The 15,702-nt window shown below is 50.0% G+C and overlaps 1 protein-coding gene across 3 annotated transcripts in view; it reads right to left on the bottom strand.

The window, feature by feature from the left end:
- Positions 1-15,702, bottom strand: part of LOC138300760 (polycystin-2-like protein 1) — a 2,286,574-nt gene that overhangs the window by 258,969 nt on the left and 2,011,903 nt on the right. The gene's annotated exons all lie outside the window — the stretch shown is intronic.

Genomic DNA, 15,702 nt, shown 5'->3' with positions numbered 1-15,702 from the left:
CAGATTGCGCTACCCAGAGAAATAGCCTTTCAAACTTGTCTCAGGCCTGCCACTGCAGTGCCTGCGTGCGCAGTTTGCTACCACACTGACACGTCAAATCAAACTATTTGCCAAGGATCAGACTCACTTTTTACTACACCTAAGTCACCCCTAACGTAGACCATAGATATCCCTATTGGCAGTGTGCTGTGTATGTAAACAGTAGGACATATATTTTTTATGTGTCACATCTCCTAGTACTGACAAACATCCTATTTTGTTTTTCGCTGCTGTGGGTGCTGATCCGAGTGCTACTCCTCTTATAGGTTTGCTTTGGGAATTCTCTTCTTTCTGTCTAAGTGGAAATTTCTGATCTGTAAGGAGTAACGTGGGCATGTTTGGTATGTTTGGAATGGTAGTGAGAGAAATCTTGCTTACAGGTGTAGGTGGATTTTACATTACTATTTTAAAAATGCCACTTTAGAAAGTGGGCATTTCTCTGAGCATATAACTCTGGTACTTTGCAGCATGACTCCAATCCATGTCTAGGGTAGAGTGGCAGCTCCACTTTTGTGCATACTCCCCAGACAGTCAACCATTAGGTGTGACAGGGTTACATCTGCGTACTGATGGTCTTCCTGAGCTCGGAGAGAGCAGAGCGAGGCACACTTCACATATGTATAGACTGTGTCCTGCACTCACACAAAGGGCTTGTTTACCTCCTACTGATGTCTGGAACCAGGGTGGAGGAAAAAGAAACTCTTGGAACTGATCCAATATGGCTGGAACTTTCTCCCACCTTCTTGAAGCCGGGCATTCGGAGTTTAAGTAGAGGGGCTATAAGAGCATGTTTTTAGAGCACTTTTGGAACTGGGATGGAAACTCTGTCAGAAGAACTGTTGGACTGCCCTAGGGACTTATCTGGAATGCTCTTCTGTCATTGCCCTGCCACCTGCCACTGCTGGGGGGAATAAAGGACTCACAGGATTGCTTTTTTGCTTGTTGCCCTGCTGCCAGTGTGTTTCCTGACTCTGGACTGTATAGGCACTGCTAGACTGCCTGGAGGAACCTCCATTCAGTGCCTTAATGTGCTGGCCTCCCTGTACACTGCTGCCTGCCTTGGGTTCCCACTAGTGTTCTCCCAGGGGCTAGTGTGGGACTACTGCTGTTTATCTGGTGCCCCTTGTCCTGCAAATATATCACCTGGGGAGTGCTATGTCCTGTTGTAGGAGGCTGGCCTGGTTTGTAGTGGGTATCTTGAGTACTTACACCTTATACCAGGTCCAGTTACCCTTTATTAGTGAAGTCATAGTGTTCTAGCAGCTTAGGCTGATAAAGGTAGCTATAGCAGAGCAGCGTAGGCTGAACTAGGAGACATCCAAAGCTCATGCAATACCACTTATAGTTACCCAGTACTTATACACAAGTAAAGACAATACTCAGTGTTACCAAAAATAAAGGTATTTATTTGGGTGACACAGTACCAAAAAATATCTTAGAGACAACACTCCTTCTGGAGGTAAGTATTATACATAATATATACAGTAGACACCAAAATCAGACAAGTAATTAGTCATAGGATAGTGCAAACAATAGGAAATGCTATAGAATGCAATGGGAGAAAATAGGTCTGGGGCAACACAAACCATATACTAAGAAAGTGGAATGCGAATCACAAATTCCTCCCTAGACAAGTGTAGTGTGTGCAGAATCGCTGGGAGAGTAAGAATACAGTAAAGGTAAGTAAAATACCCAACCCCAGAGAACAGGAAAGCAGGAGTAAAGTACTGCAAGTTTCCTTAGGACACACCACACCTCGTGATTGGGATTTGCAGTAACCAACCAAGTCTGCAAACAACAACTGATGGATTCCTGGACCTGAAGACCTACAAAAGAAGGGGACCAAGTCCAGAAGTCAAAAGAAGTTCCAGGAAGGGCAGGAGTTCCTGCCAATCCAGAAGAGGGTGCAAAAGAAGATTTCCCGGTTGGACAAAGACGGCAGTAATGCCCCCTAGGAAGATTCCAGCAGGTTCCTGCATGATGCAGAAGATGTCCCACAACGTGAAGATGGATGCAGATGTGATTTTGTGTTGGAAGTTGCAACAAATATGCATTTTGCGTCAAAATTGCGCTGGCTCGACAGACCCAGGAGGGACCTGGGGGCCTCAACTCTGTGTGAGGAGGAAGAGGGGGCTCTCAGCACTTTAGAGAGCCCTCAGGATGTCAGACAGCACCCACAGGAGTCCCAGGACATGGGGACAAAGGAGGTGCAAAATGCGGTTGGTGCAGCACAACAAAGGAAGGTCCCACGCCGCCAGAGAACAACTCAGCGAGTTGAGCATCGCAGGATGGAGTGCTGGGGACCTGGGCCAGGCTGTGCACAAAGGAATTTTTAAAATAGTGCACAGAGGCCTCAGGAGACGAAGAAGATGCAGTACACAGGGGTACTGTCGCTATCAGGGAAGGCAAGGTCTTACCTCCTCCAAATTGCGCCAGCAGGACCTCAGGACAGTCTATGTCAATGGGGTCCAACCTCTGTGTCCTTAGGAGCATGCTTGTCACTGTGAGAGGAGTCCGGTGCCTGTGTGAGCAGGGGAGTGACTCTGTCACCCCATAGGAGATTTCTTCAGTCCTTTTGGTGCAAGATGGGGACAGGGAGTCCCCAGAGCGTGCACACTGTGGAAACTGTTGCAGTTGCTGGCTGGAGCCGAAGTTGCAGAGGAAAAGTATCCCTTGTGGATACTTTGTTGCTGTTACAGCGGTTCCTGGAGCAGGCTGCGGTTGATCCGTTGGTCAGAGGATGAAGTACTAGTTGCAGAGGATTCCTGAAGGGAACTTGCAAGCAGAATCTGAAGAGAACCCACAGTAGAGACCCTAAATAGCCCTGAGAGGGGGATTGGCTACCTTATCAGGTAAGGACCTATCAGGAGGGGTCTCTGACGTCACCTGCTGGCACTGGCAACTCAGAGCCCTCCAGAGTGCCCCCACACCTTGCAAAGCAAGATGGCTGAAGTCCGAGATACACTGGAGGAGCTCTGGGCACCACCCCTAGAGTGTTGATTGACAGGGGAGTGGTCACTCCCCTTTCCTTTATCCAGTTCAGCACCAGAGCAGGGGACAGGGGGTCCCTGAACCGGTGTGGACTGGCTTATGCAAGGAGGGCACCATCTGTGTCCTTCAAAGCATTTCCAGAGGCTGGGGAACGCCACCCCTCCCCAGCCTGTAACACCTATTTCCAAAGGGAGAGGGTGTAACACCCTGCTCTCAGAGGAAATGCTGTGTTCTGCCTTCCTGGGACTGAGCTGCTCAGACCCCAGGAGGGCAGAACCCTGTCTGTGAGGTGGCAGCAGCTGTAGCGCAAGCCTCAGAGAGCTGGTTTGGCAGTACTGGGGGTCCATGGTGGAGCCCCCAGGGTGCATGGAATTGGCTTCCCAATACCAGATTTGGAATGGGGGGACAATTCCATGATCTTAGACATGTTACATGGCCATATTCGGAGTTACCATTGTGAAGCTACATATGGATATTGACTTATATGTAGTGCATGCATGTAATGGCCTCCCAGCACTCACAAAGTCTGGGGGAAATGGCCCTGAACTATGTGGGGGCACCTTTGCTAGTGCAAGGGTGCCCTCACACTTAGTAACTTTGCATCTAACCTTCAGCAAGTGAAGGTTAGACATATAGGTGACTTATAAGTTACTCAAGTGCAGAGAAAATGTCTGTGAAATACTGTGTGTGTTATTTCACGCAGGCTGCAATGGCAGGCCTGTGCAAGGGTTTGTCTGAGCTCCCTATAGGTGGCAAAAGAAATGCTGCAGCCCATATGGATCTCCTGGAACCCCAAAGCCCTGGGCACCTAGGTACCATATACTAGGGGCTTATAAGGGTGGTCCAGTGGCAATTTAAATTGGTAAATGAAGTCACTAGCCTACAGTGACAAATTTAAAAGCAGAGAGCATGAGCACTGAAGTTCTGATTAGCAGAGCCTCAGTGACATAGTCAAGCACTATGCAGACACACACATTAGACCATAAACTATGAGCACTGGGGTCCTGGCTAGCAGGATCCAGTAAGACAGGCAAATACATATTGACGTACAGGCAAAATTAGGGGTAACCTGCCAGGGAAGATGGTACTTATTATGTTTGGCACTGGATCGTACCAGCGGTCAAGGGGGTGATTGACAACCATCGGTATGAGTAAAATATCGGTGACCCTGTACCTTTTGGACGAGGTGGTAGAGTCCTGACGTCAGGACGTGGAGCTAATAAAGTTGCTGTGTCGTTGGCACCAATTAGGCATTGAACGGAACCAACACTGGCGTGCACGTATTCTTTTACAGCGCTGAACGCGAGAGCGTGGCCTCCTACCCTAGGCTAAAGCGCAGGGCTGGTGATCCCTAATGAACATAGGGAACACAACAAATTGGCGACGAAGCGGAGAACTCACCGCTGTCACTCCGCGACTCGCGGATTCCAGGACGGAGCTGCGGCGGCGGTGTGAACCCGGCAACATTCGACAGACCGGCGCGCGCGAGGGTGCGGCCCCTCGTAAACACCTTCCAGCCCAGGCGTAAAGTGTTCGTTTTGGAACTCGGAGGCGGTGCCAGTGAACCCACGTGGCGCCCGCACTCTGAATGAACAACCGAGAAGGTGACTCAACCAATACCACGAGCGCGGCGGCGCTCTTCACGGTGAGACAAGAGGGGGTTACCAGTTTGCCAAGGCAGGGAGGCTGGATGCATGAACCAAATCCTACAGCAGGGTGATCCTAGAGAAATGAGAGCCCAGTAAACACGTATCAGGAAGAATTTGTGCCTCACAAACAGCACACACATCGTGGCAACAGACATTTGTTTGTTTGAAAAGTAACAGGAGAGCAGGGACATCGAAAAAAAAAAAGAGGGAATATACTGGCTGAGCATATATCAAGAACGTCAAAGAGCAAAACAGGGACAAATTGAAACACAGCATCATGGCCACGTTCCTGGCATTAGAACCCTTTATAATGGAAGGGCCTCCATCAGCTCAGGCGGCTAAATGGAAATCATGGGTGGAGCGTTTAGAAAACTACTTCGCAGCAATGGCACTAGACCCAGACCGATACTCTAAAAAGAGCAATCACAGCCTATTTTGAACTTATGGCAAATCCAGACTACAAACGTTTTCTCCTCCGCCAAGCTAAGCAGCAAGCCGAGGAATCGGTAGACACCTACTACGCAAAACTGCAGGAACTGGCCAGCACATGCACACTGCAAGATCCTGAGGATGAAATAAGAGCCCAGTTCATTCAAGGATGTTACTCGACAAAACTAAGGGAGCACATTCTACAAATCCCTGGCATGGCAATGGCGGACATGTTAACAATGGGCAGATCAAAAGAACTATCTAGAGTGAGAGCAGCACACATGGAGGCGGTACTCACACAAACCGTCAAAATGGAGCCGGTAAACACCATCAACACAGGCCCTGTCGCGAAAAGAAAAGACAAAACAAGGTCGGCGACCAACCATCGACAATGCTATATGTGTGGAGGTGTATTCCCACATCAAGGAAAATGCCCGGCACTAGGAAAACAGTACTCGAACTGTCAAAAACTAAATCATTTCGCGAAAGTATGTCGTTCGGCGACGAAATCAAGGACAGAAAGACAACGAATGGGTCAGGCGGCGAAAGCCATTCAACAACCGGACGTAATTCCCGACATGGATGATGACGATGAACCAGAGGGGCCAGTATATGTAATACACGCCACAGAACCCGGCAGTCAGGTCAGAAAAAGGGTCCCAAAATGCAAGGTAAAAGTAGCGAGACAACAAGTGACAGCACTCATCGATACGGGGGCCTCCATTAACATTCTAGCTCAATCGGTATTCAATCAACTGCGACAACCACCCCCCCCCCTTCGCTGCACAGCCGTGCAAGTGTTCGCTTTTGGCTCAACCACGCCGCTCCCACTGGCAGGAGTGTTCACAACGAACATCAATCACGAAGAGATCACAGCACAAGCAAAAGTATATGTTGCCAAAATAGGGACAGGAATGTTACTCAGCTGCCGCAGAGCGGAAGAGTTCAAGTTGGTAACCTTTGCATTCAGCATACACATAGGAACGTTGGACAACTTACAGGAAGAGTACACGGATCTGTTTCGAGGGATCGGCTATCTGAAGGGCCGACAGGTGAGACTACACTTCGACACATCAATAGAGCCCGAGGCCCTCAAACACCGATCGTACCAGCGGTCAAGGGGGTGATTGACAACTATCGTTATGAGTAAAATAGCGGTGACCCTGTACCTTGTGGACGAGGTGGTAGAGTCCTGATGTCAGGACGTGGAGCTAATAAAGTTGCCATGGCGTTGGCGCCAATTAGGCATTGAACGGAACCAACACTGGCGTGCGTGTATTCTTTTACAGCGCTGAACGCGAGACCGCGGCCTCCTACCCTAGGCTAACGCGCAGGGCTGGTGATCCCTAATGAACGTAGGGAACACAACAGTACTTTCCTACACCTGTAAGCTCAGTGTGTGGTGAGTGCTTTGTTTTGCTCCTCCTTATTCGTACCCGGTGTGAATTGAAGCACTTCCTCATGTTTTGGAGGTAGAGGCTTCAGGACTCTCCTAGTGCGGGCGCCGGGTGACGAGGAAGGGCCTGAGCTTGCCTGCCGGCAGTCAACTGCAACGAGGAGAGCTGGCGAACACTACTGTCTATAAAGACTATAAGCGCATTGTGAAGCACTTTCTTACAGAGCCTGACAATGACTCCATGTTTACTTTTTGCACCAGAGGCACCGCAGTGCCAAGGAAAGGCCCCCGGGAGTGACCACAGCATTGCTCCGTTGACACTGACTCGAGAATGGAGGACTGGCGTGGGCTTGCCAGCACCTGCTCTCTTTATCCACCGGCACTTTGAGCGTGTGTGCAGTATCTTCCTGCCAGAACGGATCCCTAGAAGGGGATCCCGACACTTAGACATTGCAGCCGTAGCCATGGAGGAGGGCCGCCGACTTAAACAATTAGTGCACGAACTGCGCTTATGCCCCGACCCGTATGCCCTCTCGGAGTGTGTCCCAGCACGGCTCCCCCTTCTGAGGCCGGGAGTAAAGCCGCTACCAAGACCTCAAAAAAGGTCTTCGCACTGCGTCTGTGGCAGCTGCACTGCATGTTCATGGGCTGCTGCCCCCAGTGACATTACATGCTGAGGGGACCCACGCAGGGCACCCCTCCTTACCTTGGCAGTTCCTGAAAAGCCAAATGTGAGGAAGATGACCCTCTACAGCAGTCACAGAGACAGGCATGGGACCGCCTCCTAGAGGAACACGAACCTATCGTAAAAATTTTAATAGAAGTACAGGTGGTCTTGTGCCTCATTGTAACATGTGCTGCCACCATTATTACTCAATGGCTAAAGTTACTTTTCATGTGACGCCCTCACACTAGTCACATGGGAAGGTCCTAGCTCAGGAGAGGATGGCAAAGGCTGAAAGGGCCTTCACCAGGGAAAAGCTTGCCTTTGAGGAAAGGAAGCTGGCTCTTGAACACAGTGATAGCGTTCTTGACTCACCAGCACTGCAGGTGGAGTGCAGTGGTGGCAGCAATTGTGAGTCTAGTGCTAGGAACACCACCCACATCCCCACAGACCTGGTACCTAACTTCAAGGAGGGGGATGACGTACTTCAGTAGCTGCAGGAGTATGAGAGGGCTCTGCCAGCGTGCAAGATCCCTGAGGAGGATTGGGGAACTGGCCTGGGAGTTGTATTCCTGATAATGGGAGGAATGCCCTACTGGCCCTGTAAGGGAGAGACAGGCAGAGGTACACCCTCACGAAGAAGACCCTGACTGCGAAGTATGGAGGCGCCCCCTGAAGAGTTTAGGTTGATTTTCAGGGGCAGTAGGAAGCTGTCTCACCAGTCTTAGGGGGGGGTTTGTAGAGCAGTGTTGCAGAACACTAGATGGATGGATGTTGGGTATTGCAGCAAATCATTTTAAAGGGCTGTACAATCTGGTAATCAGAGAACGCATGTTCTGTTGCTGTTTTCCAAGGCTACACCAACAGCTGTTGGAGTTTTCTGACCCCAGGGATCTTTCAAAGGAGGCAGACCTCTGGGTGAGTGCCAAGAGGGTCTGGAAAGGCTCTGGGTAGTGACCCTAAAGGGAGTGGCTCAGGTTCCCCCCAGTAGAGGGTGGGAGAGGTTCAAAGTGACCCAGACAGGTCCCCTAGAAGTGAGGGGTTGCAGGGTACCATGTCCCTTCCCAAAATAGGAAGTGGGGTGGGGGAGGAGGACGGCCCAGGTTGCCCTATGCCAAGCACCCAAACCCGGAAAGTACCCAGAGGGAGCCCCAGGAACGGAATCTAGTTTACACTGGGCGACCATTCACTGACGCAGGTCCTGTGTGTCAGGAGAACTTGGGAGGACAGCTGGAACAAACAGCATTCAGATATTCTGACATCCCACCATGCCCAGAGGCACAGAGCCTCCTGACACAGGAACCATGACCACAAGCCACCCTATCTGTTGCAGTACCACATGGTAGTGGTGTAGTCCATAAATACCTGAACCAGCCTTTCTTTGATGAATAGAAGAAAGGCTCTCAACACGAAGCACTTTACTCTCAGCTTCAACAACTGATGTGGAAGTGAGACTCTGTCGGAGAACAGAGTCCTCTGATCTCCACCTCTCCCAGATGGCTGCCCCAAATCAAGAGTGACACATCTGTCAATATCGTGAGCTCTAGCTGAAGAAGGGATAGGGGTGTGCCACTTGTCTAATCATGGTTCGTCTGCCACCACTGCAGATCTTTTGCAGTTCCCTCTCCTTTTTGGACCAGGTTGAAGAGATTCCCCTGATGCTGCTCCCTCTGCAACTTCAGATCCCACTGTAAAGCCTGCAAATGCTAGCGGGCATGCTTTATCAGCAGGCTGCAGGAGAACATGAGACCCAGCAGCCTTAGAGTCAGTCTCAAAGAAATCTAGGAAAAATCTGAATCAACGCCTGAATATCTAGGACTTGCTACTCTGGAGGGTAGGAGAGGAAATGCACTGTGACCAGAAGGGTTTCAATGAAAGGTAGTGTATGTCAAGTGTGACTTTGACATGTTGATAGTGAACCCCAGCAAATATCAGAACTTCCACCATAGTCTGGAGGTGGGCGATGACTGCCTGGGGCGAGCTGGCGTTCTACAGGCAGTCATCAAGGTAGGGAAAGACTGGAATGCGTAAACTTCACAGATGGGCTGCAACAATCCCCATAACTTTCGGGAACATCCTAGCGGTGCCTGTGAGGCCAAAGGAGAACACAGAGAACTGAAAATGCTCGTGGGCCACTGGGAACCGCAGGTAACGTCAGTGGGCCAGCAGGTCAGGGATGTGGAAATACGTGTCCTCTAGGTCCAGTACTACTAACCACTAACCAGTCTCCAGATCCAGGGCACACAAGATCTGAACCAATGTGAGCATCTTGAATTTCTCTTTTTCAGGAAGTAGTTGAGAGGGGGCAGGTCTAGTATATGGTGGAGGCCTCAGTCCTTCTTCAGCCCCAGGAAGTAGTGGTAATAACAACACCTTACATCTGATGTCCCACCTTATGGCTCTTTTGGCCAAAAAAGCTAACATCTCCTGACAAAGCAAAAAGAGATGGTCCTCCGTCAGCCGTTCTTGGGTTGGTGGGAGCAGTGAAGTGGCATACCCCTTCTGTATGATCTGAGGCACCCATGTATCAGATTAAATTGCCGACCATTGGGGCTTTTGGTGCCTGATTCTGCCGCAAAGGGATGGCTGTGACGGATGGATCCATATGAAAGGGGTTTTGAGAATGCAGCAGCCAGAGGGGCAGGGGGCCTGATAACACACTGTGGTCGGCTCCCACGTCGTTTCTAGGTACTGCAGGCCAATCCTTGAAAGGGCTGGGCAGGCTGCTGGACTAGTTATGGCTAGTACTGTGGGCACCCAAAATGTCCCCTTCTCCCTCTGTGGTAGAGGCAAAAGGACTGCTGTTATGAACTTTAAACCTGTCAGCCTTAGGGTGGTCTTCCCCCAAACCTTCTGCCTTCTCCCCTCATGTCTGCTGAAATTAGTTTTTGTTGGCTTTAGGACTGTAAGAAGGGTGCTTGTGCTTCTTGAAACATAATAAAATTGGCCTACCAATGATTGGCACATTTAATATACTTGTAAATCCATACTAAAGTGGTACAACATGTACCCAGGGCCTGTAAATAAATGCTACTTAGTGAGCCTACAGCACTCATTGTGCTGCCTACTTAAGTAGTCTTTTAAAACATGTCTCAGGTAGTACAGTTTTAAGCTGCCAATTCGACCTGGAAAAAGAAACCTTTTACCAGGCCTAAGCCTCCATTGGTATTACATATATGTCACCCCTATGGTAGGCACTAAACAGCCCATAGGGCAGGGTGCATTATATTTAAATGATAAGACATGTGGTTTGAAGTTTTACATGTCCAAGTAGCGAAAAACTACCACACTTGTTTTCATTACTGTGAGGCCTACCTCTTTTATAGGATAACATTGGGTTACCTTATTAAATTTAATATGTGCTACAGTTTGTTTAGGACGGGTAGCAATGTCCTGTTTTGTCTCTAAATAACTGTCGGAAAATGGCTCCCTGTTGCAGTTACCCCCCACTTTTTGCCTGATATTGATGCTGACTTGACTGAGAAGTGTGCTGGGACCCTGCTAACCAGGCCCTAGCACCAGTGTTCTTTCACTTAAAATGTACCATTGTTTCCACAATTGGCACACCCCTGGCACAAAGATAAGTCCCTCGTAAAAGGTACCAGTGGTACCAAGGGCCCTGTGTCCAGGGAAGGTCCCTAAGCGCTGCAGCATATGTTGTGCCACCCTAAGGGACCCCTCACCTAACACATGCACACTGCCATTGTAGATTGTGTGTTGGTGGGGAGAAAAAGGCAAAGTCGACATGTCATCCCCCTCGTGATGCCATGCCCACAAAATACACCCTGTGGCATAAGTAATTCACCCCTCTAGCAGGCCTTACAGTCCTCATTTTTTTTTTTATTGGTATTTTCATCTTTATTTTGCTTCATGTTTCTACATTTGTTTGCGTTTCGTACAGTATGGTATGTGTTCTTATATCGTTACATAGCTGGCATTGTATATATTATGCATTGCTGCAACATATAACTTAATATACATTTGTAATTATTCAGTTATACATTTCAATTGTTATGACATCCAAAGTTATTGTACCATGTTGTACCTGCTACTCATTATGCTTTAACTTTGTCAACCCTTTATAGATTTGCAGGAGTGGGAACCCCATAGGTTTTCTGATGTTTATCAGCATGCTCGTACAGTGTATGCTGGTTTAAAGTTATTTCTAGTGTATGTGTTCAGTTGGAGTAGTCTGACTGGGTGAAAAGAGGAGAAAAGGAAAGGCATTGTGAGCTTTGTATATATGCTAATTTGAGTGTATGGGGGGAGGGGCAGACAATAAGGGAGAAAAAGATTAACATTCAACAATTGCCGGTAATGAACACTTATGTAGAATACACTTATGTGGTTATTTCCAGTCGGAATGGGATTACATTGCTGCAGAACAGTTTATTAATGGAAGGGTTGGGTCCGGTATCAGGTTAAGCAGGCATTGTCATTTTTAATTCCAGTGTCAGGGTATATCTGGCTAACTTTTCTTATTCAGTTCCCCCATGCATTGTGTTTTCTTGTCAGGGGGGGCGTCCACCTACATTACTCCACTCCCTCTTCTGATGGATGCATTCCCTCATCACGCAACCGCAGTAACATTCCCTCCCAGCTAGCAGACAATGGGAACTGTCTCAACTCCAAAACCTCCTCCTGCGCCAGCGCCCTGCCTTCAGCTCCCGCCCACACCTCGAGAGATCGTTTCCAGGCCTGTGTCGGTGGCGGGTCACTAATCGTTTTGCTACTATGAGTCCCAGGTCTGCGAAGCGTACTTCTGCTCTATGTTGCTTGCTTCTGGGAAATAAACCTAGTATGCACGCTTCCCATGTAAAGGGTATTTGTAGTGCTATACAGTCAGATAGGCTTTCCTTTACTGTTCTCCAGTAGGAGCTCAAGGTGGGGCAGGACCAGAGCATGTGTAGTAGGTCTGCTCTGATCTCATGGCTTCTGGGGCAGGCTGCATCTGTGCGAGCAAAGTATCTGTTCACTCGAGCCGGTATGAGGTATGCTCTGTTCACTATGTAATATTGGATTAAGCGGAATCGGGAATTGCGAGGCACGTTAAGGTGGCCTGAAAGGGCAGCTTTCCATTGTGGTATTGTGATTGATATGCCTGAGTCTGTTTCCCATGCCATACGCAGCGCTTCGTTATCAAGAGCGGTTTGGGATCTCAAAGCATCTGCTAGCCAGCTAATTAAGTGATGCCCTCGGCCCACCACCTGTAAATATTGAATCAGTAAGTGAGTGGGAGGAGCTACAGAGATGTCGCCCCATTTGGATCTCATTGCCTCTATCAGGGAGTGGTGCAATAAAAATTGGCCTGGTGGTAGCCCCATTTCTTGAAGCCTGGCAAAGGGGAGCAGTTGGGATTCTTCGTACAGATCTACCAGTGTGTCTATTTCTATTTCGTGCCATGTGTGCAGTTCAGATTCTGACGTGATTCTGGAACCTCTTGGTGTGCCCAATAACGGCAAGGCCGGTGCAAAGGGAAGCTGCGTATTTGTGAGGCGAAGTGAGCGACAAAAGCATTTGTGAGCCACCCTGAGAAAGAGTTGCCGGGGTGTTTGTGTCTGCGTGAGCGGGTGAAATAAATGCTGTATCTGTGGGAGTGTCCAGGGTTTGCTCTCTGATGCCGTGTCTACACGCTGAAGATCTGCCAACCATCTGGCTATCCATTGAAGTTGAGCCGCTAGGTAGTATTGTTCCAGGTTAGGAACTGCTAGTCCGCCCTTATCTGGTGGCAGGTACAGTTTCTTTAAGGCAACCCTACAGCGGCCATTGTTCCAAATGAATACCCTCAGTCCTGTCTCCAGAGCCCTGAAGAAACCAGGAGGAACATAGTGCGGAAGATTAGTGAAGAAGTATAGAAGTCGGGCAGGACCACCATTTTCAGGAGTGCTATCCTGCCTGCTACTGACAACGGTAGTGTTTTCCAGAAGACCATCTGGGATTTAACCGAGGACACAGCTCTTACAAGGTTGCCCTCAAATATGTCTTCCTCACAGTGGTAAATTCGAATGCCCAAGTATCTGAATGTATGGGGTTGCCATGGGACGGGATTTCCGGCAATAATAAGTCCCCGGGTCAGGGAGTCCCGGGTAGAATGGGAAGAGGCAGGATTTACATCAGTTGACTCTCAGGCCAGATGAAAGGGCAAATTGTTGTAGAAGTAAACCAGCCTCAGGAGGGATTTGCGTAATGTCCCGGAAGTATAAAAGAAGGTCATCAGCATATAGTGAGATTATGTGAGTATCATCTCCTAACGGAATACCCCAGCCATCCCCCGCTCTACGCATGGCTATTGCTAGGGGCTCCATAGCGAGTGAGAACAGTAGTGGTGAAAGGGGGCAACCCTGTCTCGTACCCCTGCCCACTCAAATTGGTTCCGATATTTCAGACCCCACTTTCACTTGGATTAGTGGTCTGGTATATAGTAACTTAGTCAGGCGAGTGAAGAATGGTCCCGCACCGAATTGCCGAAGGACTCCGAACAGGTAGGGCCATTCCAAGGAGTCAAAGGCCTTTTCCAGGTCTAAAACGAGACAGCCGGCTCGTGGCCAGTCCCGTTTCGAATACTGCATGACTCGGAATAACCTTCTAATGTTGTGGGAGGTATCTCTGGCCGGGACAAATCCATTCTGGTCCGAGTGTATCAGGCCTGGTACAGCTGGTGCAAGGCGCGTTGCCAGCAATTTGGCTAATATTTTATAATCAGTATTCAACATTGCCAATGGTCTATATGAGCCCATGTCTACTGGGTTACCTCCAGGTTTAGGAAGGGAGAACAGCAGTTCCTCTCTCTGAGTGGCTGATAGATGGCCTTCACGCTCAGCTGTCTTGTAGAGTTCAAGTAGTTTAGGTGCCAGATGTACCGCAAAGGCTTTATAAAAGTCAACTGGGAGTCCGTCTGGGCCCGGTGTTTTGCCAGATGCGAGCTCTCGGATACTAGATCGAATTTCTTCAAGGTCTAGGGGTGCCTCAAGGGTTTCGGCTTGTTCATCCTCTATAGGTGGTAGTACTACTCCGGTGAGGAATTCTAAGCTGGGGTTGTTGTCAGAGGTTGCCCTCGAGGCATAAAGTGCCTCGTATTGCTTTGCGAATTCAGTTTGTATCTCCTGTGGCGTGTATAGTAGTACCCCTGTATGTGAGAGGATTTCCAATATTGGTTTCCTCTCATAGTACTGTCGAATCAGCCAGGCCAGGAGCTTGCCTGCCTTATCAGCAGATGTGTGAGTTGTTGCAGAGTGTGCGGAGTAATTCAAGCAACGCAGACGCTCTAGTAGTGATAAATGCTCAACGCGTATTGCTGGCAGTCTCGAGGGATCAGGCTGGTTGTTGGTTGCTTCCCTCTCTGGTTGTATTAGATCCCACTCTATTTTGGTCAGGTCCCGTTCAACAGAGCGGCGCAGGCTGCATTGAGTGCCCAGACAGTGGCCCTCATTCTGACCTTGGCGGGCGGCGGAGGCCGCCCGCCAAAGTCCCGTCGTCAGGTTACCGTTCCGCGGTCGAAAGACCGCGGCGGTAATTCTGACATTCCCGCTGGGCTGGCGGGCGGCCGCCTTCAGGCCGCCCGCCAGCCCAGCGGGAAAGAGGCTTCCACGATGAAGCCGGCTCGGAATCGAGCCGGCGGAGTGAAAGCTGTGCGACGGGTGCAGTTGCACCCGTCGCGTATTTCACTGTCTGCGCAGCAGACAGTGAAATACATTTAGGGGCCCTCTTACGGGGGCCCCTGCAGTGCCCATGCCAGTGGCATGGGCACTGCAGGGGCCCCCAGGGGCCCCGCGACCCCCCCTACCGCCATCCGGTTCCCGGCGGGCGGACCGCCGGGAACTGGATGGCGGTAGGGGGGGTCGGAATCCCCTCGGCGGCGCAGCTAGCTGCGCCGCCTTGGAGGATTCCAATGGGCGGCGGTACACTGGCGGGTGACCGCCAGTGTTGCCGGTCCGACCGCGGCTTTACCGCCGCGGTCGGAATGCCCATTGGAGCACCGCCGGCCTGTCGGCGGTGCTCCCGCGGTCCTCCAACCCGGCGGTCATGGACCGCCAGGGTTGGAATGACCACCAGTGTCCTTGTATGAAGACCTTAAATGCATCCCATTCTATCAAACCCGACGAGGCCGTGCCGTCATTTTGTTCGAAAAATTCTGGGATTACAACGCTTAACGATGCTCGAAAAGCGGAATCTTCCAGCAACTCCGGCCTCAAACTCCATGTAGGAATAGCCGAGCGGGGGGAACCCCAGCACAAGCGTGCAATTAGGAGATTGTGATCAGAATGCGTGCGCCCTAGGTATTCCGAATCTATCACTACCTTGGCAAGATTCATGGTGCAAAGTATTCTGTCTAGGCGTACGTGCAGGGAGTGTGTTGCAGAGTAAAAGGAGTAGACCCTGTCCATCTTATGTCGCTCTTTCCACACATCTATCAGTTGCCAATGTTGGGTCCAGTTTACCAGGCCCTTTGAGGCAGCTACCACTGGCGATGTGGGTAGCGGGAGGGTAGGAGCGGTCCATTGTCACATCAATTACACTATTGTAGTCCCCACGAG

This window comes from Pleurodeles waltl, chromosome 6, assembly GCF_031143425.1.
Source record: "Pleurodeles waltl isolate 20211129_DDA chromosome 6, aPleWal1.hap1.20221129, whole genome shotgun sequence".
Lineage (NCBI taxonomy): Eukaryota > Metazoa > Chordata > Amphibia > Caudata > Salamandridae > Pleurodeles > Pleurodeles waltl.
This window is presented reverse-complemented; position numbering and strand designations above follow the sequence as displayed.